The 25303-nt window shown below is 42.8% G+C and overlaps 1 protein-coding gene and 1 pseudogene across 3 annotated transcripts in view; one reads left to right on the forward strand and one right to left on the reverse strand.

The window, feature by feature from the left end:
* LOC118001918 (tubby-related protein 4-like) overlaps positions 1-25303 on the forward strand; it is a 235713-nt gene that overhangs the window by 126501 nt on the left and 83909 nt on the right. The window lies entirely within an intron of this gene.
* LOC118001984 lies at positions 11168-13912 on the reverse strand (annotated as a pseudogene).

A 25303-nucleotide genomic window follows, 5' to 3' on the forward strand; every position in this document is an offset into this window, starting at 1 on the left:
CATTAGGACACTTCTAATACTGAGTTTTCTTATTTTTAAATGCCTTAACAAAATTACAAAGCAAAGGCAACCTCTCCATGAACTGACATTTCTTTTGTTTTGGTAACAGTACGTTGTTGATGTTGCTACTCCCTCATGGGCAAGCCAGAGTATTGGTCTGCGGCTCCTTCCAGTTGTCAGTCAGGCGGACTAGTAGGAAACACCCTAGATGTGGGTGTGAGGTACACGTGTAGGTGTGTGTAGGTCGGTGTGTGAGCATAGGTGTGTACCCCTGCTACCGGTTGAAATAGGTATTTTCCTCTGCCTCAGTTTGTAGCTGTCCAGAATGGTCCCTAACTTTGTGAGAATCTACACGGTTGGCAGTTTGTCCCAGGACTTGAAGTAACAAGAGAAAGGGCAAGAGACAAGAAGCGCTGATACTTGGCAAGGAATGACCTCGTGGGTTTAAATGTGCCCCCTTAGCAGCTTTCATCGGGGTCCTTTTTATTGATGCTGAGTAGATAGTACGGCGACCCACAGAAGGATTCGCTCCCTTCACTCCTCAGCGGAACTGTTCTAGCGTTTCCTGTGACATTACAGCCATCGACCTGGACTTTGAGTTCTCCTGTGGTACACCGCCTCCAGACTTAAATGCACGCATAGGAAATACCTGTGGACACGCAGATTCTCATTCACTGGGTCTGGGTTCAGCTGATATTCTGCCTTTTACAAGCTCTCAGGTGATGCCCACAGTACTGGAAAAGGACCACGCTTAGTCACTAGGGTCAGCGACGTGTACTGCGCGTACTCACGTGGTGGTGAACGCTGGCCTCAAAGCACACTGCCCGCTCCGGGGAGGTCCGGCGCTCGGTGGGTATTCCCTTAATTAGGAGAAAATAAACACAACATTTATTCAGATCTTTCTGTGTGCCAGGTACTTTAAAAATTTTTTTTCCTTGAATTGTGCAAGACTGTTGAATCTCAGATCTGTACCTTTGAAACAAATAATGCAATATATGTTAAGAAAAAAAAAAAAAGAAGAAGAAGAAGGTAGCGGGAGGGGAAGAATGAAGCGGGGGAAATCGGAGGGGGAGACGAACCATGAGAGACGATGGACTCTGAAAAACAAACTGAGGGTTCTAGAGGGGAGGGGGGTGGGAGGATGGGTTAGCCTGGTGGTGGGTATTGAGGAGGGCACATTCTGCATGGAGCACTGGGTGTTATGCACAAACAATGAATCATGGAACACTACATCTAAAACTAATGAGGTAATGTATGGGGATTAACATAATAATAAAAAAAATAAATAAATTAACACATGTAGGAAAAGGAAGCTAGGGCCTGGCACAGACAAAATATTTTTTTGAAAAATGTTAACTTTAAGAATATCTCAGAAACCTCCAATGGCTTGTCTCTTCTATGTCTGGTGCCACTGTATCCGATGACATTATCCCAAGAGTCCCTGAAAAGGCCCATATTTCAACAGCCTCTCCTCTGTTCAGTCCATACTTTGTGATGCTGTCAGAATTAGTTTCCTAAATAAACCTCATCGTGACGCTTTAAAAAAAAAAAAAAAAATTTTTTTTCCTGGGTCTCCTGGGTGGCTCAGTCGGTTAAGGGTCTGCCTTCGGCTCAGATCATGATCCAGGGGTCCTGGGATTGAGCCCGCGAAGGGCTCCCTGCTCTGCGGGGAGCCTGCTTCTCCCTCTGCCTGCTGCTCCCCCTGTTTGTGCGCGCGCTCTCTCTCTGTCAAATAAATAAATAAAATATTTTTTAAAAACGAAAATAAGAATTTATTCCTCATAACCTCTCTATCTGTGGATGGGACTTACTCAAAGTCACAATTTAGTATATTCTTACAAATTTGTCTGACTTCAGCACTTGAGCCTGAAACCCTTACAGTATACTCAGAGCTCTTTAACATTTATGTGAATTTTGATAAAAGGATAATCCAAAAGAATTTTATCTTCTGTCTCTGGTTTGCCAGTCAGCCTTGTCACTGGGGGTAATTCTAACCAGGCTTTTCAGATTCTAGGACTGGAGCAAGGACGGCCCTGGCATTGTATAGCTCTTGCTTAACAGTCTGGCAGCCTCAGATGTATAATATAGATCATGTTTAACAGATAAAGTGTTTACTAATCAGCATTTAACTGTGTTAATTTATTGAGAATTATCATTTTGATAAAGTTTATTAAAGAATTTTATTTATAAACCTTTCTAAGGTTACTAAAGTGAATTAATGTAAAGATTTTTTTGTTGAGGTATAATTGACATATTAGTTTCATATGTACAACATCATGATTCAGTTTTTGTATATATACTGTGAAATGATCACCACAATAAGTCTAGTTAACAACCATCACCAGGCATAGTTCCAAAAAAACCTTTTGTGTGTTTGACAAGGACTTTCTTTTTTTTTTTAAAGATTTTATTTGTTTATTTGACAGAGAGAGACACAGTGAGAGAGGGAACACAAGCAGGGGGAGTGGGAGAGGGAGAAGCAGGCTTCCCGTGGAGCAGGGAGCCTGATGCGGGGCTCGCTCCCAGGACCCTGGGATCATGAGCTGAGCCGAAGGCAGACGCTCAATGACTGAGCTACCCAGGTGCCCCTGGCAAGGACTTTTAGTATCAACTCTCTTACCAACTTTCAAATATGCAACACAGTATTACCTACAGTCACCATGCTGTACATTACATCCTCATGATTTATTTGGTAGCTGGAAGCTTGTGTTCCTTTTGAGCCCCTTCACCTATTTCTCCCACCCGGCAATCCTCAGCTTCAGTCACCACTGATCTGTTCTCTGTATCTACAGAGCTTGTGTGTTACTGTTGTTGTTTTAATTCCACATGCAAGTGAGGGCATATGATATTTGTCTCTCTCTGACTTATTTCACTTAGCATAATACTCTCAAGGTCCATCCCTGTTGTCAAAAAAGGCAAGATTTTATTCTTGGGGGCTGGGGGGCTGAATAGTATTCCACTGTATATGTATACCAAATCTTCTTTATCCATTCATCCATCGATGGACACTTAGCCTATTTCCGTTATCTTGGCTATTATAAATAATGCTGCAATAAACATAGAAGTGCATTTTTCTTTCTGAATTAGTGTTTTATTTTCCTGCAGATAACTACTCAGAAGTGCAACTGCTGAATCATATGATAATTCTATTTTTAATTTTTTGAGGATCTTCCCTACTGTTTCCTATCGTGTCTTCACCCGTTTACATTCCCACCAACAGCGCCCAAGGGTTCCCTTTTCTCCACATCCTTGTCAGTACTTGTCATTTCTTGTCTTTTTGAGTCTAGCCATTCTAACACGTGTGAGGTGACATCTCAGTATGATTCTGATTTGCATTTCTCTCATGATGAGTGATGTGGAGCACCTTTTCATGTGTCTGTTGCCCATCTGTATCTCTTCTTTGGAAAAATGTCTATTCAGATCCTCTGCCTATTTTTTAATCAGATGTATGTTTTTTTGCTGTTGAGTTGTAGGGGTTTATATATTTTGGATATTAACCCCTTATCATCTCCTTTGCTGTGCAAAAGCTTTTTAGTTTGATGCAGTCCCACTTGTTTTTACTTTTGCCCTGGCTTTTTGAGTCAGATCCAGAAAATCTCCACCAAGACTGATGTGAAAAAGCTTACTGCCTATGTTTTGTTCTAGGAGTTTTATGGTTTCAGGTCTTAAATTCAAGTCTTTAATCCATTTTGAGTTAATTTTTGTGTGTGGTGTAGGGTGGGCTTTGGAGTCTGACTGACCAGGGTCCTCCCTGGCTCTGTCCCCACTTGCTGAGAGATTTGGGGCAAATTCATGAATACTTCTAACCGCTGTTTACTCACTTTTACAATAGGGATAGTTCTAATGACCCCACAGCAGTTTTGTGTGGGGATTAAATGAGATGCTGTGCAAAGCGCCCAGTCCTGGTTAAGTCCAGAATGAATGCTGTTTATTATTCTCTGTAGCAGTTTTACTCTTTGCAGCAGTCCTGTCAGGTGCTGGTTCTCCTGTTTTACAGATGAGGCAACTGAGGCTCAGGGAGGTTACGTAACTCACCCATAGCCACACACAGCTGGCGAGTCGCGTGTCCCTTTTTTGATTGTCAGTACTCATGATAGAATACAGTTGACTCCTGTTTTTGGTTTAGACGTGGCTGAATTCTTTGACCATCCAAGCTGCCTTTGATAATTCCCTTCAAAAGGAATTTATGTTCACATCTGTCAACAGACTACAGATATGTCTGGAATATTGGAAAAAAGTGAAGCTTTAATAAATATTAACACATAACTAAATGCAAATATAGAGTTGCTAAGACGGAATTTAAGTTAAAAAAGAATTCAAAGTATATTTCAGGTAATTCATATTATTGACCAGGAACCAATGTTAAGTTACACTACTCAAGCACATAACAAAGGAAATTTAACACTAAGACGTATTTTAAGGGGGGAATCCTAAGTGTTAAATATGTTAGGGAACGTGTAAAAATGTTTTGTTTGCAGCTCTTAACAAGCCCATTCCAGTTTTCACTCTAAAAGGGAGTGCTGGGCAGAAGGGAAGTCTCTTGCTTGTTTAAGGAATTCTAGACAATTCGGGTTTCAGCAGGGAGTACTGAAGTTCTCTTGGCTCCGGGTGTTTGGAGACGGCTAAAAATGCCTTCCATGAAAAGGCATGTGACTAAGGAAGCCTCGCCACCTTTTCTCTGTGCGCTGCTCCTGGAGCTCTCTGCACATATTCCTAGCATCGTGTGCAGCGCTCACTGTTGAGTAATTACTTACCTGCTTTTGAGCCCAGTGCCATACTTAGCTATCTCTCTGGTTCCAGCATGGTGTCTGGCATAGGGTGAATGCTCCGTAAACGTAAGAAGTCACTTAGGTTCCTCTAGTACCTCTTACACATTTTGTTTTTTAAGATTTATGTATTTATTTGAGAGAGAAAGAACACGAGTGGGGGGAAGGGGGGATGGGCAGAGGGAGGGAGAGAACCCTCAAGCAGACTCCCTGCTGAGTGTGGAGCCTGACACAGGGCTGGGTCCCAGGACCCTGAGATCATGACCTGAGCCGAAATCAAGAGTCGGTCGATTCACTGACTGAGCCATCCAGGCACCCCTCTCTTACACAGTTTAATTGGGTATAGCCAGTATCACTTGCATATTAATTCTGTGGTATCACCAACCCAGTACTTGTAAAGAATTGCATTGGAAATGACTTACATCATCCTGGTAATAGTTTTGGCAATGCAGAATTTCGTTCCTAGCCTTTCGAAGTAAGAAAGACTCATACTTGAATTTGATACGAAGCGTAGCTGGGTTTTTTCCCTCATAGTTCGTATTTATTTTGTGTATTTCTGTATATTGTATAACTTAAAAAGAATGATGACATTTCAGTTCTTCACACAGAACCATGATGGAACAATACGGTGTTCTCGGCTGTGTATAGAAGGCCTCAGTAAGGCCTCTGGATTGAGAAAAGCTACAGGTAGTTGCAGGTTGACCAGTTTTTCCTGGAAATGAACAAGTATTGCATAAAGCGTAGTGAGTGTGTGTGCCTGCACTATTTTATCTGTTGACCTTGTCCTGGGTTGTAAGTGTAAAGTGTCCTGAGAGATAAAAGGCAAATGTCAGACAGTGGTGAGTGACAAGAGATGGAGCTGTGTGGGGCCTCTTTCATTGGGAAGCGCCCCTGTGGAGTGAAACCCTGGCCTAGGGTGTGGGCGCGGCCTTCCCAGCATCCCGCAGAGGGACAGCTCTCAGTGACTGAATGGCTCATCCTCATCCTCCATCTGTAGCTTGCCTGAGCCAGGCCTTCCCAGGTATGTCATTTCAAGTGCTTGTTTTCTAACTTATACTGTATGTTGGAAATGCCCGAGGAGGTGGGGATTACACCTCCACGCTCTGTTTTTTTATTTGTCATATCTTTTCAGATGTACACAACTTCTTTATAATTCTGAGTAACCGTCTGGTTTTTGTAAATGTGCCTCAGTCTCAATCTGCATCTCATTGTGGTTGAAATTAATCACTCAAAAGCAATGTGGTATTCTGGACTGATGTTTAGGAGCCAGAATCTTAGTGTGGCACTAAGATTCTGCAGAAATCAGGGAAAGGTCTTAGATAAAACTTCTGTGTATTTTGTCTTCTATGCAAAATGCTCTCTGACTTACGACAAAGTTATGAAGGTTCCCATGGATATTATGAGGACAAGTTAAATAAAATTCTTTTGAGCTACTTTGAGCTTCAGAAGCACAAACATCATCAAAAACTTAGTTCTGAGTTGACCTCCTGTAGATGATTCATGTCTTCCATATGGCATTATCTTCTTAATAACCATGCCTTTAAAAAACTGAAAAAAAAAAACAACCTGAAATGTTGTTTTTAAGGCATCAAGGAGAATCCAACAATAATACTGGAAATGCTGAAGTCTTCCCCCACCCCCACCTCTTTAACTGGGAGGTGAAAGAAATTTCAGTTAATTTTGATGACCACGACTTCCTGTGCAGAACTACCCCATCGTCATTCCTATTTTCTCACAGGCATCCATGCTTTATTATCCTCAATTTTTGTGCTACAAGTAATTTTGTAACAGTAACCATGGTCGACACTCTCTGCCCACGGAGTAAAAGAAAAAAACCGATCCGTGACTCCGTCGTGCACTCACTGTCTTTTCCACTTCAGTTGCTTTTAAACTGCTGAGCACTGCCCATGGGGGAGGGACTGCTCCGGCCCCGGTCGCACCCACGGTCACAGCACAGCGTGGTGCCCGTGGGAACTCGGCTGAAGTGGAGGGGGGTAGCTGCGACGTGGGGCACGGAGCACCTGGGCGAGAAAAGCTTCCTGTAGGAGGTCAGGTCAGCTCTAGCTGGCACATGGAAGTTGGTCCTCTGTGTATGCTGTCGCCTCTGCGCCCCCGATGGCGGTCAGTACCAGCTGGCTCGGGCCTTCATGCTGCTGCCAGCTGAGAAAGCTGGGGAGCTCTCCCTCGGGGTCCCTCGTCTGACTGGAGGCTGTGCCAGTTCCAGGAGCCCTGAGGAACTCTCGGTTGAGACGGCCCTTTAGGAAAGCTGCCAAGGACTCTGTTGAAGGTCACTCAGTGGTATCACTGAGGGAGGGCTCCTGTCAGTTTCCTCCAGGATGTCCTAGTTGGTTAACAAGAACTTTTATTAAGGGAGCTACTTCTCCCTAGCACCAGGGTCCTGTGATGTGGGGAGCAGTGGGGGAAGAGTGGTCTCTCTGCCCATGAGTTTGTGGGTTGGCTTAAATACAAAATACAGGAATGTGAAATCATTTGAGAACTTATTAATGTGTGCAAAGAGGTTGACAGGGAATGCAGTCACTGGGAGGGGATGCAAGGAACTTAGCACTTAGAGGAGGATGAATGCACATTTATTTGGATTAAGGTGTCGTGTATGTCCGTTCAGTGGGGAGCAGAAAATATGAATCTGGAAGAATGTGCCAAATACTTAAGATAGTTGTTTTGGAAGTACCAAATTTCAAGGCATTTGCTATTTTCTTTCTTTTTTTTTTTTTTTGTAACGTCTGAATTTTTCTTAGTGTATATTGACTACTTTCATAGTTAGGGAAAAAAAGATGAAAGGGGAAAGTTATAATAAATATTTGACAAAAATTTTAAGGTATTTTAACTTAAAGCGTAAATATTGAGCCAGATGGGGAGCAGTCAGAAATTTAGAACAAAGTGTGTTAGTGATTCTCATGTTCGGCTGTGCATTAGTCATGGTTCTCCAGGGTCAGCCCGTAGGACACGTCCTTCCTGCCCTCCACTGTGGAGCACAGCCCACTCTCCCCTGCTAGTCAGAATCAGTCCCCCAGCCGGCGCGGGAGCTTCCCTCTGTCCCTGTTGATTCCTGGGCACAAGGAGCCCAAACTGGCTGGGTGGCAGTCTTAACCGTCCGGTTTAATGGGATCCTTGTTGTGTTTCCTGGTGGAAGTATTCCTCTCTTTGGAACCAGCAGAACGTGAGGTCGTGGAGATAGGAAGCGATATTCTGCTGATGTGACCCAGCAGGGGTAATGGTGTGTGGTGCCACTATCATTTCTACCCCTCGATTCCTGGGCCTGTGAGTCCTGGCTGTGGGGGAGAGACGGCACCATGCCTTAGACACTGATTCAGAGCATATTCAACCTCTTAAGGAACCTTGTCCCAGCCCTGCAAGGTAGGGCTACCTAGCTGGCACTGTAACTGAGTCTTCAAAAGGCCATTTCACTATCTGTCAGACTGGCTGCTTCAGGGTGGTGGGGAACATGGTAAGATCAGTAAATTCCATAATTACGGGCCCACTGCCATACTCTTTTTACTGTGAAGTGAGTTTCTTGATCAGAAGCAGTGCAAAGTGGAATACGGTGGTGGTGGATAAGGCCTTCTACAAATCCGTGGTTGGTAGTTTTTGCTCAAGCATCGTATGCAGGGAAGACAAATCCATATCCAGAATGTCTGTTTCAATAAAACCAAAATGCTTCCTCTTCCAAGATGGCAGCAGGCAGGTAGCTGGCAGATCTCCCTACGGTAATGGCACAGTACTGGGGCTCTGCGTTAGTCTCTGCTGCTGGGTCAGCCTTGGTGAGCAAAGTGCCCGCTGCTGAGCCCACGCATAAGCTCCATCCCTGCTGCCGTGGCACTTTGTTCGTGAGCCCACTGGGACATGACAGGGGCGACTGGGGAAAGAGGCTGACTGGTGTCCACAGAACGGGCCATCCTATCCACTTGATTATTAAAATCCTCTTCCGCGGAGGTCACCTTTGGTGGGCATTTTTGGGACACCGAGATCTTCACTTTTTTGAGGACAGGTCTGTCCACATTCCTCTCCCCCAAATTTCTTTCTCACCAGTTGTCCAGTCCTGTTCCTTTCAGGTATCTGACCATCTATCCGCCAAAGCATGGCCACAGCCCAAGAATGGATAGATATCCGCCCAGGAGGCCATTTCTTCTTCCGAGCAACATGAGCAGCCGGGCGCACTGCTCGACGTTCTGCCCACGGGGAGGATGTCCCTCGACCGTGTCCTTCAGGCATGTCCCAGGGAGGGGCTGTGGTGCTGCAGCCATCTGCTTTCGGGTGGCATCTACATCCCGTGCAGAACCACCTGTAACCCAGGCCTGAGTCTTCTCCCTCTGTCAGCTGATCTTCGACAGCTCCCCAAGCAGCCATAGGTCAGGCTGGGAGAGAGAAGACGGTGTAGCAAGAGTGGGGACCGTGGGCGTTTGGGCCTATGGGGCCTGCTCGGGCCTGATCACGTATGTACCACTTCCGTTTGATGATGGAGTGCTGCCGTGCGTCCCCGACTTCATGGCCCGATGGGTCAGATGGCACCCAGTTCACGAGGGGCAGCTCAGGTCTCGCCGTAACTTGGGGGCCCATGGGTAAGCGTTTAGTCTCTCCTGAGGCCCAGTAGCAAACAAGAGCTGTTTCTCACAAGGGGAGTCGTTATCTGGGTGGGGATAGCAAGGCTTGGCTCCCAAATCCTAAGGGCTCACTTCATCTCTCAGCCCTGCCGAAGGCTCCAGACGGCATCCCTGTCTGCTCGGACATTCCAGGTGCCATTGGCTGCACTGGATCTGACGGCCCCAGCGTGAGAGCAAAGCAGCCTGCATGGCAGCCTGGACCTGCTGGGAAGCCTTCTCTTGTTCTGGGCCCCACTCAAAATTAGCAGGTTTTTGGGTCACTAGGTAAATAGTCCAGAGTATCACACCCAAATGAAGAATATGTTGCTTCTGAAATCCAAAGGGGCCCCATCAATTTGACACATAAAATTAACCATCCCAGTCAATGTGATACGATGCTTAGAAACTCAATTTATATGTAACTCCTGAACTAATTATTTAACAAGTAACATACCAACTTTGAATTGAAATACTACTCCAGTATTCACTGAGCTCTCCCCTCCTCCATTACCTCTTCACCCACCTCCTGTCAGGTGTATGCCATGATCTGTGTGCTAGATTTTTTTCTTAGATGGTGAATATTTAAGAGTTGCAGGATATTGCACTTAGAAACAGGTATGTTATATTTGTTTAGTACTTGACCAAATAGAACCTAATGTATCGAAATATTAGATCTAGAAGATTCCTTAGAAGTTATCTAGGCCATCTTGATATTTCAAACAAAATGAAGAAGCAGAGTGTTAAAGCACAGACAAGCACTCAGAGTTTCTGTCGTCAGCTGAGAACAGGTTCTCTCTTCTGGCTTTGCTGTGCTCACTTGGACTTGAGCGGCATGCTTGGGGCTGCGTTGATAGTTCAGCTGTCAGAGATGAGCCCAGGTTCTATCTTCAGCTGCTAGCCAAGCAAATTTGGCTACGGATCAAAGGCGGCAGCAGTGTGTTTGGGGCAGTGCCATTTCCTGACCAAATGCTAGATGCGCTCGGCTAAAAGGGAGGGATTTTAAAAATCAGGATGTTGAAAATCCTGCTGTCTTAACTGCTCTGAGAATTGAACATCTTGAAAATTAATGTAGTAGATTAAATGTAGATGATGACTACAGTATACACCTGGTTGACAAGATTATTATAATATTTAAAATATAAATTTTTAATCAAAGTAGCCAAGTTAATTGAATTTAACTTTAATAATTGAGTTTCCCTTGGGGTGCCTGGGTGGCTCAGTCGGTTAAGCATCTGCCTTCGGCTCAGGTCTGATATCGGGGTCCTGGGATTGAGCCCCGAGTTGGGCTCCTTGTTCAGCTAGGAGCCTGCTTCTCCCTCTCCCTCTGTTCCCCTCCCCTCTGGCCCATGTGCACACACACTCTCTCTCCCTCTCTTAAGTAAAGAAATAAAATATTTTTAAGAAATCATTGAATTTCTCTTTAGCAAATTTAGTGGAGGTTGGGCATGTTTAAGAGGTTTTTTTTTTTTTTTTGAGGCCATACCATTACTGATGTCAAGAGCACAGTTAATGTTGATTTGTGGTCTTAGAGTTGGGTGGTGACACGCAAGTCCTCCAGTTCTTAATCCACCAAACCCCGCCAGGTAGGTGAGCTGCCTCCAGGCATCCTTGGCAGTGCTGTCAGGCCTCTGCTTCAACCCTATCCAGTGTGTCCTGGTTCCTGGTTCCTTTTTTTAAAAATTCACATAAAGTTTAAGCAGTCAAGTTAATGAAAATATCAAAATTTTTGAGTTAGTGTATGGCAGCAGAAATTTAATTTTTGTTGCAAATCATACAGTATTTGGTGTTTCCATCACTGACAAGCTATGCTGCAGATGGAGCAATGGCGTTGAATCTCGATTCCTCAGGGTCACGTTCCATAAACTTCTTACAAATTTCTATGGCATCCTCTAATAATGGGCATCACTAGTTTCCCCATGGTTAATTGGAAACGGTTTCCATCCATCTACTTCATAGAGATGCCCATCTACATGAACTAATGCAATAAAATGAAGATCTACTTTTTCATCTACACTTGGTGCCTCAGTCTGACCTTCATGGGCACTGGTCTCATGAGTGACTCGAATAGCGTCATAGTTCTCTAGGTATCTGGCTCGTTCTTCAGGACTCATTGACACAGACTCCTTGAGGAATTTTTCAGGGTTGATCCAGATTCAAAGTGCATCTTGTCTTTATTGTTGGCAATAGCATGGATCAGTCCAATTGTTCCACAGGCGTTGCTGATTGTAGGAGACAGCCCCTCCCATTAAGGGACAGCACTCCTTGTGAGGAAGTTCTCTTTCATAGTAAACATTGCTTTAATTTGTGCTGACATCTCCTAGTTCTGCCCTGAGGTTTTTTCTGGTTTTCTCAGAACATTTTTTTTTTTAAAGATTTTATTTATTTATTCATGAGAGACAGAGAGAGAGAGGCAGAGGGAGAAGCAGGCTCCCAAGGAGCAGGGAGCCCGATGCAGGACTCGATCCCAGGACCCTGGGATCATGACCTGAGCCAAAGGCAGACACTTAACCATCTGAGCCACCCAGGCGCCCTCTCAGAACATTTTTATAGCTCATTTTGGATGATCAAAAGTTCTAGACCAGAAATTTCAGCTTTCTAATTTAAACAATTTGAGCATTCCTCACAGTCATTTTCCCAGGATGAATAGGTGTTCCCAAGTAACAGGATTGTCAAATGATTCTGCCTTCCTTTATTTTTAGAAAAGGGAGACAACACTGGGCCAGGAATGGAAATACCTGGTTCCTGGCCCGTGCTTTGCTCCTTGCTGATTGGGTACTTTAGGCCAGTTCATCTCTCCGAACCTCAGTTTCCTTTTTTGGCAAAGTGAGGATAATGCCTGCTCCAGGTCCCATTCCATGGGGTCCTTTTGAGAATCAGATCCTTTTGTATTCAATCAATTTCCTCCAAGTATAGGATGTTCACTTCCTTGTTTTAGAATGGAACATTTTGAATTATAATATGATTTAGCAGGAACTTAGATAACACAAGGTATGTTGAAAAGAACAGATGATGCTTTCTGGCATGTCTTGAAACTCAGTGAATATGGTGGGTTGACAATTTAGTTCATGCTTTTCTGTATTTATTATAGAGACTGAGAAGAATTTTAAAGAAATTCAAGAATAAATAAAATGTATGAGTTATACTGTGGAAACTAACAGATTTGTTGGCTTAAATTAACATTGCATATGTCTAGTCCAGGTCTGTGTAAAGATCTTGATTTGAGTTGGGCTCCCTGCTACAAATTAGAACCAAATCTAAATGCAATGAGTGGGGAGTATCATTTGCTAATAGACAATAATGACTTTAAGATATTAATGACTTGCTATTTTTTATGGGATTAATGCTTTTTATTCAGAATACTAATTTAAAATCACAGACAACACTACACCTATTAGAATTTATTTTAGCACGCTCTTTTCCTTTTCAATTTTTTTCAAACACTATCTCACCAACTGAAAGTGTGTTACTTATTGAGGAATTAATTCCAAGGTATGCAATGGGATTGTTTCACAGTTGTTTTTTAGGAAGTAATAAATATGAGTAAAAGGAAATAGTGATACAGTGTTTGTTTTGTTTTGTTTTGTTTTAATTTTATTTATTTGAGAGAGAGTGAAAGAGCATGAGTGGGGGGAGGGGCAGAGGCAGAAGGAGAAGCAGACTCCCCGCCGAGCAGGGAGCCCGACGTGGGGCTCGATCCCAGGACCCCGGGATCATGACCTGAGCCGAAGGCAGACGCCTAACCGACTGAGCCACCCAGGCGCCCCTAGTGATACAGTGTTTTAATTGAAATTGGTGCATGTGACACTAGTTTTGAGCTTTGTATGGGTGTGTAAATTACTGTTTTACAAGTAATGCTTAGTTCTTTTTTTTTTAGATTTTATTTATTTGTCAGAGAAAGAGAGCACAAGCAGGGGAAGAGGCAGAGGGAGAGGGAGAAGCAGGTTCCCTGCTGAGCAGGGAGCCTGATTGTGGGGGGGACAATTGGGGGGGGACAGGACTCAATCCCAGGTTCCTGGGGTCATGACCTGGGCCTAAGGCAGACGCTTAACCTTTAACCAACTGAGCCACCCAGGCATCCCATGTAACACTTAGTTCCATATGATAACCAGCTTTTCTTAAAACTCATGTCTTTTTTGGATAAAACTCTTACATCCTCCTTTAATATTATTTGAACTTTAAAAGGAAATGACTAAAAATCTATTAAAGTATATGTATTATGTTTCAGTAATACATTTTTAAAAAGCAAATCAAAGCAATTATACTTGATATGCTTTTTCACATGCCCCCCATTTGCCTCCCCTGCCCCTAAATCTTATGATTCTGGTATATTCTCCATTCCCTTGTTGAGATGCACTGCCTAGCATGTTATTATAGGATTGAACGGATACATAATAAAATACAGCCTTAAGCCTCAAAAAGAATGCTCTTAGTACTCTTTGTATAATATGTATCACAACTATCTGATATCTGTATAAAGTATACATATTTTAAAAAGAATAACAGCCTTAAGTAGCTTTCTGTTACCAACAGGAGAAAGTCCAAGACCATAGCGTTTCTACTGGAAGACACTACTGGATCTGACTTAATACTTAGGAAATTTACACCCGAGGGGGGTGGAGGGGCAGGCGCCTGGGTGGCTAAGTTGGTTGAGCGTCTGATTCTTGATTTTGGCTCAGGTCATGATCTCAATCCTGGGATCGAGCCCCATGCGGGCTCTGCGCAGAGTCTGCTTGTCCCTCCCCGCCCCCTTTCTCCCCATTTGTGAGTGCTCTTTCTCTCAAATAAATAAATAAAATCTTTAAAAAAAAATTACACCAGGAAAACAGGTATTATATTTCCTTTGTTTATATCAGAAGAATACAAGGATCAACTAAGAAAAGCTGGGATTTGAATACACAAGTGCTAAGTGTTCTCAGAAGTTAATGTTAGGCATTCTAGTAGTTGTAGAGTTGTCTCACTGTGCTTTTAAGTTAGCATTTCCTAGTGATTAATGATGTTGAGTATCTTTTCATATGCCATTTGTATATTTTCTTCAGTTCAACTCTTGTACCTTTTTTTTTTTTTTAAATTTAAGTAGGCTCTTTGCCCAGCATGGAGCCCAATGTGGGGCTTGAACTCACAACCCTGAGGTTAAGACCTGAGCTTAAGAGTCAGATGCTTAACCTACTGAGCCACCCAGGCGCCTCAACTTTTGTACCTTTTAGAAAAGATTGGGTTGTTCTTATTTTTGAATTGTAAGAGTCAGATCCAAACAATATCCATTACGTGCATTAGATTAATATGCTTTTAAAAAATCTTTTAATCTATAGATTCCTCATCTCTTTATTGTTTTCCTTGGATTAGGAAAACCCAGAACATGAGAAATTTTATAGGATAAATGGATTTTTCTAATGACAGCCCCCCAGGAGGTTGTTTGATACGTTTTTTGTGTGTTCTGTATTTTTCGTAAACTAGTTGTGTAGGTCTAGAAACTTCCAAGTTTGATTTTTTTTTTTTTTTTGGTACTAATTTATGGGGAATGTCATGCACACCATCAGGAGGTATATAATATATGATTATCTGCCTTTTTGTGATGTTAAAATTGATCAGTTTGTTAAGGGTCGTCATTTGGATCATACTATAGTCCTATCAGCCTTCCACCTAATGATTTTAGCAACATTGACAGTCATTGCCTAGAGCCATTATTTCATTAGTACTTGCAAAATGGTGATATCTTACTTTTGTCATTTCTTCTTTGTTTATTAACTAGCATACTTACGCCAAGAAAAATTTTGCCTTGTCAACTATTCATTTGTTATGGGGCACTGTTTGGAAGTAATGGCAGGCTAAATGTAGATTTGTTTTTTTCCCCTTTGCTTACCAGTTTTCAGAGTAATACATTTTATACCATTCTTCAAAGGTTAACAGAATTGTTTTGTTTTGTTTTGTTTTTTGAGATCATCATGAACACATGCTGTGTTTTAGCATACATGAATTTTAGCATACTTGTTTCAGTGCCTTGTACTAATTCTTTTTGATGCTCAAATTGTCCCATCCTTGGTCAGTGGAAACCCCTTCAGGTTGGTTCTAGAGGACTTTTGTCTTTTTTTTTTTTTTTTTTGCGGGGGGAGAGAGAGAGAGAGAGAATCCTAAGTAGGCTACACACCCAGAACGGAGCCCGATGCAGGGCTTGATCCCACATCCCTGAGATCATAACCTGAACCAAAAGGAAGAATTGGACACTTAACCGACTGAGCCACCCAGATGCCCCAAGTTCTCGAGGCCTTTTGATATTTGCCTTGCCTTCTGGAATAACTAGATGTAACATGTTGTTGTTGGTTGGTTTTGTTTTTGTTTTTTTTTAATCAAAAGCTATTTACCTATTCTAGCAAGAGTGAGCACACCTAGATCTTGGTTTCTTGGGCCTAGCACTCAGATCTTGGTTTCTCATACCATTTTCTAATAAAAGGAACCACACTCCATGGAGAAATGTGTAATTCAGGAACTGGAACAGGAAATATACATGATGAATCTGGAGCATCATGTAGTGTCAGAAAGTAAGGTGATGCTCAAAAAACAAAAAATAAATGCATACAATGATGGGGATATGTCAAAGGGACATGGGAGCCAACTGAAAGAGCTCCCAGTGGCCAAAGCTGGAAAAATTTGAGCAACGAAATAAACGAATAGTATCGGATTATACCCCAAACTATAAAGTAAATATCCGTGTGTCCATGCTGATAAAATAACTAAACAAATGGAGAAGAATAGGCAAATCTCCCAGGCAGAGGAGTTATAAATAATTTATGTAAATACCTCTCCCTCAAGGAGGTGGAGCATAATTCACTACTCCTTAAGTGTAGGCTGTCTGTGGTCACTCCCTTCCAAAGAGTACAGTGTGGAAAGGGAGAAGAAAGAGTAACTTGACAGTGAAGAGACCTGACAAATGCTGCTTCCAGCAGGTGAATAAAGTTAATATCAACATTGATAAGTCATATTGAGAGTATATACCCAATGATGTGATGTGATGGGAAGGGCACTTCACCTCCATGGTCATCCTTCCTAAACCCTTACCTTCAGCCTAGAATGGGAAAACATCAGACAAATCTCAGTTGAGGGGTATTTAACAAAATACCTCATGAGCCCTCCTTAAAAACTGTCAAGGTCATAAAAAACAAGGAAAGTCAGAAAAACTGTCATAGTCAAGAGGAGCCTAAGGAGACATGGCAATGAAATGCAGTATTCTGGATAGGATCCAGGAATAGGTGAAGGACACTAGACTAAAACTAATGAAAGTTGAATATATTCAAGTATAAACTTCAGTCTGTAATAATATATCCATGTTGGTCGATGAATAGTGACAAACACACTATACTAATGCGGCATGTTAATAATTGGGGACTAGATGTGGGACATACGCTTTTTCTAATGACTTTCTTTGTACTATCTTTGTGATTATTCTGTAAATCTAAAACTCTTCTAAAATTTAAAGTTTATTTAGAAATCTAAAAAGTTGTTTACCCTTTGGCAGTAACTTTAAGAGCTCATATTTATACAGTGCATCAGTGTCTTCAGATGCATTTACAATTCCTTTCTTTGAGTTTCTTCTCTAGTTTCTAGTTAGGCAAGGGAGTTCTTTTTTTATGAGCATTAAACTCATATCTAAAAAACATGTAGGACCTAGTACCACTGTTAAAACAGAACTGGGGTGGTAAAGATCAAGCTTTAAGAGTGATCTCTTTTGCACTGGCTGTTTTTCTTCAGTTTATTATTTCACCACCACAGAGGGGACGTGAGCACTGTGTGAAGCCTTGCCTGAGCCTGGGGATCAGCACCGCGTCTCTGCTCAGACACCTCTCCCCCACCCCCGCACCCCCATCCCAGCTGATGACCCTGGGGGGCAGGGAGGGGAGTCTCCTTTGCTGTGTATGACTCATGCAGCAGATGGGGTCCTTCATGTGAGAGGAGAGCACTGAGGAGGAGCAGCCTTACAGGAAAGTCAGTCCAGAGAACTGCTGGGGATGTGCTAAGTGTGTGTTGTCTGTTAGGCATCCAAGTGGAGATCTTGGCTAGGATGTGGAGTAAGGGATTGAAGGGAAGAATTTGGAGGTCATCCATGTTTAGATTTCAAGATGAGACTAGATCACTAGGAAATCAGGTAGGATGAAGAGAGAAGTGTTGTGACTGAGTCCTGGCGCTCCCCAGCAGAGGATGGAGGAGGACGAGCTAGCAGAGAGAAGGCTGAGAAGAGTGCTGGAAACCACAGGTAGTGGGCGCTCTGAGTGCTGGCTGCTATGGCTCACACTGCCCTCCCCCCCATTCCCAGCCAGCAGCCAGCAGCCAGGGACTGACACCCAGGGGAGCACAGAGGCTGCCCCTTGCCTCAAAGCGGGACCACCTGGGGTGCACCCTCGAGCTCTCCTGGGATCAGGGTGAGTCAGCTGGTCCCTAACCAACACCCCTTCCTGCGAGCACTGAGGAGAAACCACAGTAAACCATTAAGTGCACAAGAATCCCTTTCTCAGGCTCGAACTAAAGATGCCAAGTAGAGAGGTTTATTGAGGAATGAGGAAGGCACCCTAGTAAGTGGCAGCTAGCTATTATTCCTCCTTTTCCCACAACAAAACCTCCCCTTTCCAGACAGCATGGAACTCCCTCACAGTGGATGCTCTCCCCACAGCGGGAGTACTCTTCCTGTCCCCTGCTCCATCAGGAAAGGGTACTGAGTCTGGGCTGTGTCAGACAGAGGAGGCTGCCTCCTCCCCCGAGGCTCAGGGAAGTGATGAGAGCACAGGGGCTGGAGAAGACCAGTGGAGGGCCCAGGCAGCACACAGGAGGGAGCTCTTAGTTCTGCCTACCAGACGTGGAGACATTGGCACGGAGGCGGTGACACTTGATTGCACATTGAAGGATATCCTGCACCAATTTCGAGGCTTACCTCGGGGCCCGTGGGGGAGAGGCCCCAACCTTAGCTCTAGCGGGCTCAGCTGTTTGGGTTTTACAGCCTCTTTTCAGAGCCACCTAAAGCCTCAGCTGCCTTTCTACAGCCTCACAGTGGCCTCCCATCTCGGGGGTTCTACAGGCAGGCAGCAAGTTGCCAAAAAGGAATGAAGAGGAGGACACAGGAATTATGTGAATCTACCCTAAGTTGATCACATCTTTTGGCCAGCCGGAATCCGCCACCTTCCTAATCTGTCCCGTTCTTCTGGGGCTGCAGTCTGTGCTTCTCAAGGGCACGGCCGTGCCTTCTCTCTCTGCAGCCCTCACAAGGCCTTGTGTGGGGTGTGTTGTAGGTGCCTCGTAATGACTCCTGGATCCCCAAGACTCGGATTTCTTCTTCGAGGAAATCATGAAGGCAGGTATAGTCGGTGGAGGCATGGCGTGGAACGGTCATTCTTTACCCTAAGCCCAGTGGAGGAGACCAGGGAGAAGGAAAAAACCTTGGTATGTCTGATCAGAGCATGAAACTAAGACCTTCCAAGCCAGAGAGACTCTAAATCTGTGGAGATAAATAAAAACCAGAAACAAGATAAATCATTTTACACCTGTCAGATTGGAAAAAATTTAAGAGTCTGGCATCGCATATAGTTAGGATATAGGGCCAAGGTGAAGTGCTGATAGGGTGTAAAGCGTTCTGGTCTCTAACCTGGTGAGGTCTGTAAGGGCAGAGCTGCACATGCCTTTAGTGCAGTTACCCCAAATGGCACTCGTGCACGGGGGGTTTGCAGCAGAACGTCCGTAAGCAGCACTGTTAGTAAAAGCAGGAAGGAAGAGGAAGGCAGCCTAAATGTTTATCAGCAGGAGAACGGATAAATAAATTGTGGTAGATTCACACAGTGAACATCAATGAGTTAGAGCTGTCCATGGGGATGAACTTTACAACATGACACGGAGTTAAAGAACACATAGTTTTTTAAAGCTTAAAAATATGCAGAAATGTTCGTTTTAAAGCTGGATTATGGGCACATGGAAGGTTATTATCCCAGTTGTATTTCTTTGGTGTATGTTAAAATTTTTCTGTAATATTTAACATTTAAAAAGAAAATATTTAAATGAGGATACATTCATATAATATGTAAATATAAAAATGCATGTGAATTGAAAACATGAACTACCCACGAAAGCATTTTTTTTTTTCTTAGAGGAGGAACCCTGAGGTATAGGAAGAACACACAGGGTCTTTCAAATAGTCCTGCTGGTATTTTCCTAAGCTGAATGGGCAGAGTACTTTAAGGAGGTGAATTTTTTAAAAAATCTTTTATATATGTCATAAATATTGCCCAGTTCTTAAAAAGTCTTAAAAAAAAAGTTTGGGGAGATTTGTATCTTCTCTCAGCTCTACCTTTTTAATCTATAAAATAGGAAGGTTATAGTAATGGTAATACCTCCTTTTAAGATACTTACAAAGACAAAATATGCAAACTATTGATTATCATTATTACTGCTAAGAGAAATTTTTCAAATTTCCTGTCAAGGGAGTATGAAAAGCTGAAATATGTTCATTGTGGGAAAATCAGAAGATGTAGAAAAGTTCTGATAAAAATTGTAATCCACTAATGCTAACATTTTAGTTTATTTTTTCTTAATATGATTTTTGTTTCCTTCTGTCAGAACAGAACTTGTTGATAAAAGTTATTTTTCAGAAGTGTATGCATCTCAGGGGTATGATAGCAAGAGTACATGCTTATTAATAAGAAACAAAAAGTGAGGTAACTTCTTCGAGCGTTATGTCACGTCCTCCTTGAGGGCGGGGCATCTCTTCCATCTGTGTGTGTCCCTGTGAGCAGCACCCATGTGGTGCTGAGTGATAGGTGGCTACGGGCCAGTCTGGTTGACCTGGGGAATGGAGACAAGTGCCCGGAATAGGCAAGGAGACTGTGGCTCTGGCCTGGACCCTGACCCACCTGGAACCTGCTGTGTGACCTCAGGCAGGCCTCTTCACCCCATTAACCTCCCTTTCCTCCTTGTGAGACTGAATGGCTGTGTTAGCTCTAAATCGGCTAAAGCCAGTAACTACTGTCGAACCAAGTACACTTTTGTGAGAGTAAGTGAGAAGTGATGCTGGAGAAAACATGCTAGTTCCTTATGGTAAGGTGCTTTGAAACCTCAGTCAGGAGTGTTTATGATTGAACGTCCTTTCCAGTAAAATTTCTCTTCAGGAGATGGCAGCTGAGATTGGATGGAAAAGAAAGGAAATTAGAACTGTCAAGAGTATTCTTGCCACTGGATTTTGAGGTGTGTACAAATCAGTGGCTGAAAGTGGTCAGGAGATGAAGGGGCTGCATGTTGGGTTTTCTACAGACTGTTCATAGCATTTTATATATTGCTTTCATGGGAGACTCTTACTGACACTGAGTGGATCAGGCTGGGAATGGTGATTCTGCATTTCTGTCTGGAGACCTGGTAGAGTTCTTTGTTCGTAATGCAGCCCTGCCTGATGATATAGACTCTATCCAGTAAGAAGATATGTTATTTCCCAACAAGAAGGTTTGGAAAACATCAGGAAGAAATGTGTAGCTGTGAGTTTCCTGCGCAGTGTCCTAGAGAAGCTGGGTCCGAGAAAGTCATCCGCCAGCGCATTCCCAGTCAGAACCATTCAGAGGCCCTGTGGTCCCTGGATTCTAGGCTCTGACCTCATTCCTTTATTGTCTCTGGCCATTTCCTTCTTGGAGTTCTTCATCAACAACTTGGAACTGGATGAATGCATGAATGGATTTGTGGACATTTAAGTGAGAGAAATAAGATTATAGGAATAAAAGCTCAAGTTTTGGTTTTTTTTTTCAAATATGGTCAGTGTTTCAGTGGGCTTAACAAGAAAAATTTCTCCCACTCAGTAAGAAAAAAGACAACTGAATTAAAAAGGGGCAAAGGATCTGAATAGACATTTCTCCAGAAAAGATATTTAAATGCCCAATAAGCACTTGAAAAGATGCTCAACATCATTAGCCATCAGAAAAATGCAAATCACAGCCACTTCACATCCACTAGGATGGCTATACTAAAAAAGATATGATAGCAAGTATCGGAAAGAATGTGAAGAAATTGGAACCTTCACCACCCAGTGGTGCTGGGAATATAAGTTGGTGCAGCCACTTTGGAAAACAGTTCCTCTAGAAGGTAAACATAGAATTATCATTTGACCCAGCAACTCCACTCCCAGGCATATACCCAAGAAAAGGAAAACATGTGTCCGTACAAAGACTTGTACAGAAATGTTCATAGAAATATTATTCATAATATCCAAACAATGGAAACAACCCCGATGTTTATCAGCTGAGTGGATGGACACAGTGTGATGTATCCACACAATGGGATATTATTTGGCCATGTAAAGGAAGTAAGTCCTGTTATATGCTTACAACATGGATAAACCTTGAAAACATTATACTGAGTGAAAGAAGCCGGACATAGAAGACCACATATTGTATGATTCCATTTGTATGAAATGTCCAGAATAGGCAAATCAGTAAAGACAGAAGGAAAATTAGTGATTGCCTAGGGCTGGAAGGAAGCATTGGGGGGTTGATGAAGATGTTCTAAAATTTATTGTGTTGGTTGCACAGCTCTGCAGTTATAGTAAAACCATTAAATTGTACATTTTAAGTAAGTGAATTGTATGTGAATTTTGTCACAAGCTGGTACCAAAAAAAAAAAAATCTCATTTGAACTAATCTTGATTTTTAAAAAAAGATTGTATTTATTTGAGAGAGAGAGAGAGAGCAGGAGTTGGGGGGGGAGAAGGAGAAGCAGACTCCCTGCTGAGCAGGGAGCCCCACACGGAGCTCGATCCCAGGACCCTGGGATTATGACCTGAGCCGAAGGCAAATGCTTGACTGACTGAGTCACCCAGGCGCCCCCTCATTTGAACATAATCTTAACATCTTATTGTTGAGAGAGAATATTATAAAATTGTACAGAAATGTGGCCAGTCATCAATCAGGAATAGTTCCGTTTAGAAAGATTTGTGGAATGCCAACTGTGTGCCTGGCACAGTGCTGGGCTCCAGGAACGTGGAAGCAAAGAAGTTCTCGGGCGATGAGGAACCGAGATGTTTGAGGGAGTAATGCAGGTTGTGAACAGTGTGGAAGGTACTGTGGAAGTGGCAAGAGGGAGCAGTGGGAATGTCAGGGAAGGCGTTACCACCAGTGTCAACGGGCAGAGGGGTATGTATTTTCGGGCAAAGGTGCCAGGAAGTATGTGGTGGTGGTGGTGATTTTTTAGGTACAGACTTGGGTGGGGAATGCAAGCAGCAGGAGGTGGGCCTGGGAAGAGGGACTGACTTTCCAACTCTTTATCTTCTCTCAAAGAAGACGAAACTATACATGTAAATGCTGTGCTGAACTAGTCTCTCTATTCTGGAATATTTAGCTCACACTTGAATAACATGGCGTTCTCACTGATTGGGTGTTTGCTGTGTGCCTGGAACGGTGCTAAGTTCCTTTCTCAACATACTCCTCACACACATTAGAAAGATGTGTTGCTGTTGCCCCATGGGCAGAAGAGGACCCCAAGTCAGTCAGCGAGTTGCTCTGGTGAATGGCAAGGCCAGGACTCAGGTCCAGAGCCTGCACGTGCCCCCAGAGCACTTCCCGGCCCTTTGTGCTGGCAGGCGTCAGTCTGGAAAACCACTATGCCTGTTGAGTTTTTTCCCAGCTTCCATTTCAAGATGCTTTTGGTTCTTTGTTAGAATGATTAAATGTATCTAAAATTCATATCATTTCTGGGGCGCCTGGGTGGCTCAGTTGGTTAAGCCCAGGGTCCTGGGATCAAGCCCCGCATCAGGCTCCCTGCTCAGCGGGGAGTCTGCTTCTCCTCTCCCTCTGCCTGCCTCTCTGCCTACTTGTACTATCTCTCTGTCAAATAAATAAATAAAATCTTTAAAAATAAATAAATAAATAAAAATAAATAAAATTCATATCATTTCTAAAACTCATTTTGTTTTATTAAATGTATCTAAACTTAAGCTGGCACAGTTGAACTTATTTCTGTTTCACTTAACCAAAATTATAGAGTAAGAAAAACTGAATGGTGATAATCACGGGGATTTATTACTTGAGCTATTTGTATTCAGCATTCATTCAAATTACATTCTTTTTAGGTTGAGGGAAATATTTCCAAGCATTGGTGATACTGGTCATTCACTGGGGTGGTTTCCTGTACATTTCTATAAAATAGAATTATATTTGTGTCTCCCAACACCATTTAAAAGATTTCTGCCTGAAAAGGTGAACATCTTTGAGATGGGTTAACTGACACTTGTTTGTTCTCCCTAAAAATAGATGGGGTGTAGGAAATGAGGTGACTTACTTAGAGCATTAGATTTCATCCCAAATAGACTTTCAGCAGACCTGCCCTATATTTTTAATGTAGATTTCTATACCTTTAATAGTCCTCAATAAATATTTATTCATAACAATAACTATAAAATGATAGAATGTTCATCTAACATTGGAGAGAGCGACAGGTTGGCATTTTTTTTGAATAATCAAAGACCTGCGTCAATATTTAGCTTATCTTCTGACTTTTCAGTAGAACATGCCCTTCAGCTAGTGCCCTCAATGCCCGAGTTCTTTTGTGCCGAGAGTAAACTGGAGCCCCGTTTCCTTTAAGAAGAGAAGGGGAGCTCTGCCTTAGAATGCCTGGGCAGAGGATGAACACCTCGCCACGTACTGCGGGCGGCTGGGCCCCTGGTTGGTAGTTTCTCAGCACTCTGGGATGTCCTGACGTTGCCAGCTTGACTGGAAGGACTTGGAGAACAGGAAATAAGCTGCTGGGAGATAAGGCAGGCAGCTATGAATTGTAGACGAGAGAGGAAATGAGAATTCTAATCCAGGGAAACAACATTAGCAGTTTGACTTTATTTTTAAACCAAGAATCACTGGAAAGATTTCTTTCTCTAATTTAGGGGAGCTACCCACCTATTCAGCCACACTGGTTAGAACTCACAGCAGAGGTGTGCAGATGGGGACTGCGTTCGCATCCACTGCTGCCTCTGCACTGATCAGGAACTACAAAAAGATGAAACTGAGTCTGTGAACCTTTTGTTTATTCAACAACTACTACTGTGTTGTCGTAAGACGCAGAAATCTTTAAAGTGAAAAATAACTAAAATATTTTTTGCCTTTGCTCTTTTTTGTCTGTGTCATGCTGTGACTCCATGGCTGTTTTCATGAAGAAGAGGGGTTTTATGATTGATGTTAACCTCATATTCAACCATACCTGGCAATGGATGTTCAAGGCAGAAAGGCAAAAGTATAGAAAACGTGACCAGCTTTTATTTTCTAAAATACGACACCTTGTCATCAAATGTTATCTATAGGGAAGGCCATAGCAGATGAATGGGCTCTGTGTTAACTTAAGGAAATAATTTAAAAACTGATCAGTTGTGTAATATCATGCATTATTTGTCCTATTCCCTCCTATGGTGGCCATTCTGAAGTACACTAGTGATTGTGGGCTTAAACAATAACTGTGTGTCTTTAAGGACCAAATTGGAGCTGCGTGCACGTTTGTGGATTGCAGTGCTCGGGCCAAGTCATTGTGGATCTGAAAGAAGTTTATGAAGCTGGCCTTGATCGACTGTTTGGAAATTCTAAACTTTATGACACATTCAGTGTCATCTAAAGACGTTTGTTGTTGATGATGTTACTGGTTGTTTTTTAATTAGATCAGTGATTTAAATAGATAATTTTATTTTTATTTATTTAATAGAGAATTTAAAAAACTGGACTTAAAAAAATGAATCTGGGTTTGTCCCCCCCACCAATCCACCTGTGTTGAGGCCCCCTCCTGTGTATGTTCACAACTCTGTAACTGCATTTAGAGCACTATATTACGTCTGTTCAGTGAACTGAACTCCACGAGTGCAAAGATGTCTTAATCTCTATCCTCAGCACCTACAGTTCATAGTAGGGAGGCACGTAGTGTTGGCTGTTGTTAAAATGCCTTTGGGCATTGAAA

Source organism: Mirounga leonina, unplaced genomic scaffold (genome assembly GCF_011800145.1).
Source record: "Mirounga leonina isolate KUSES-001 unplaced genomic scaffold, KU_Mleo_1.0 Mir_55, whole genome shotgun sequence".
Classification (NCBI taxonomy): Eukaryota; Metazoa; Chordata; class Mammalia; order Carnivora; family Phocidae; genus Mirounga; species Mirounga leonina.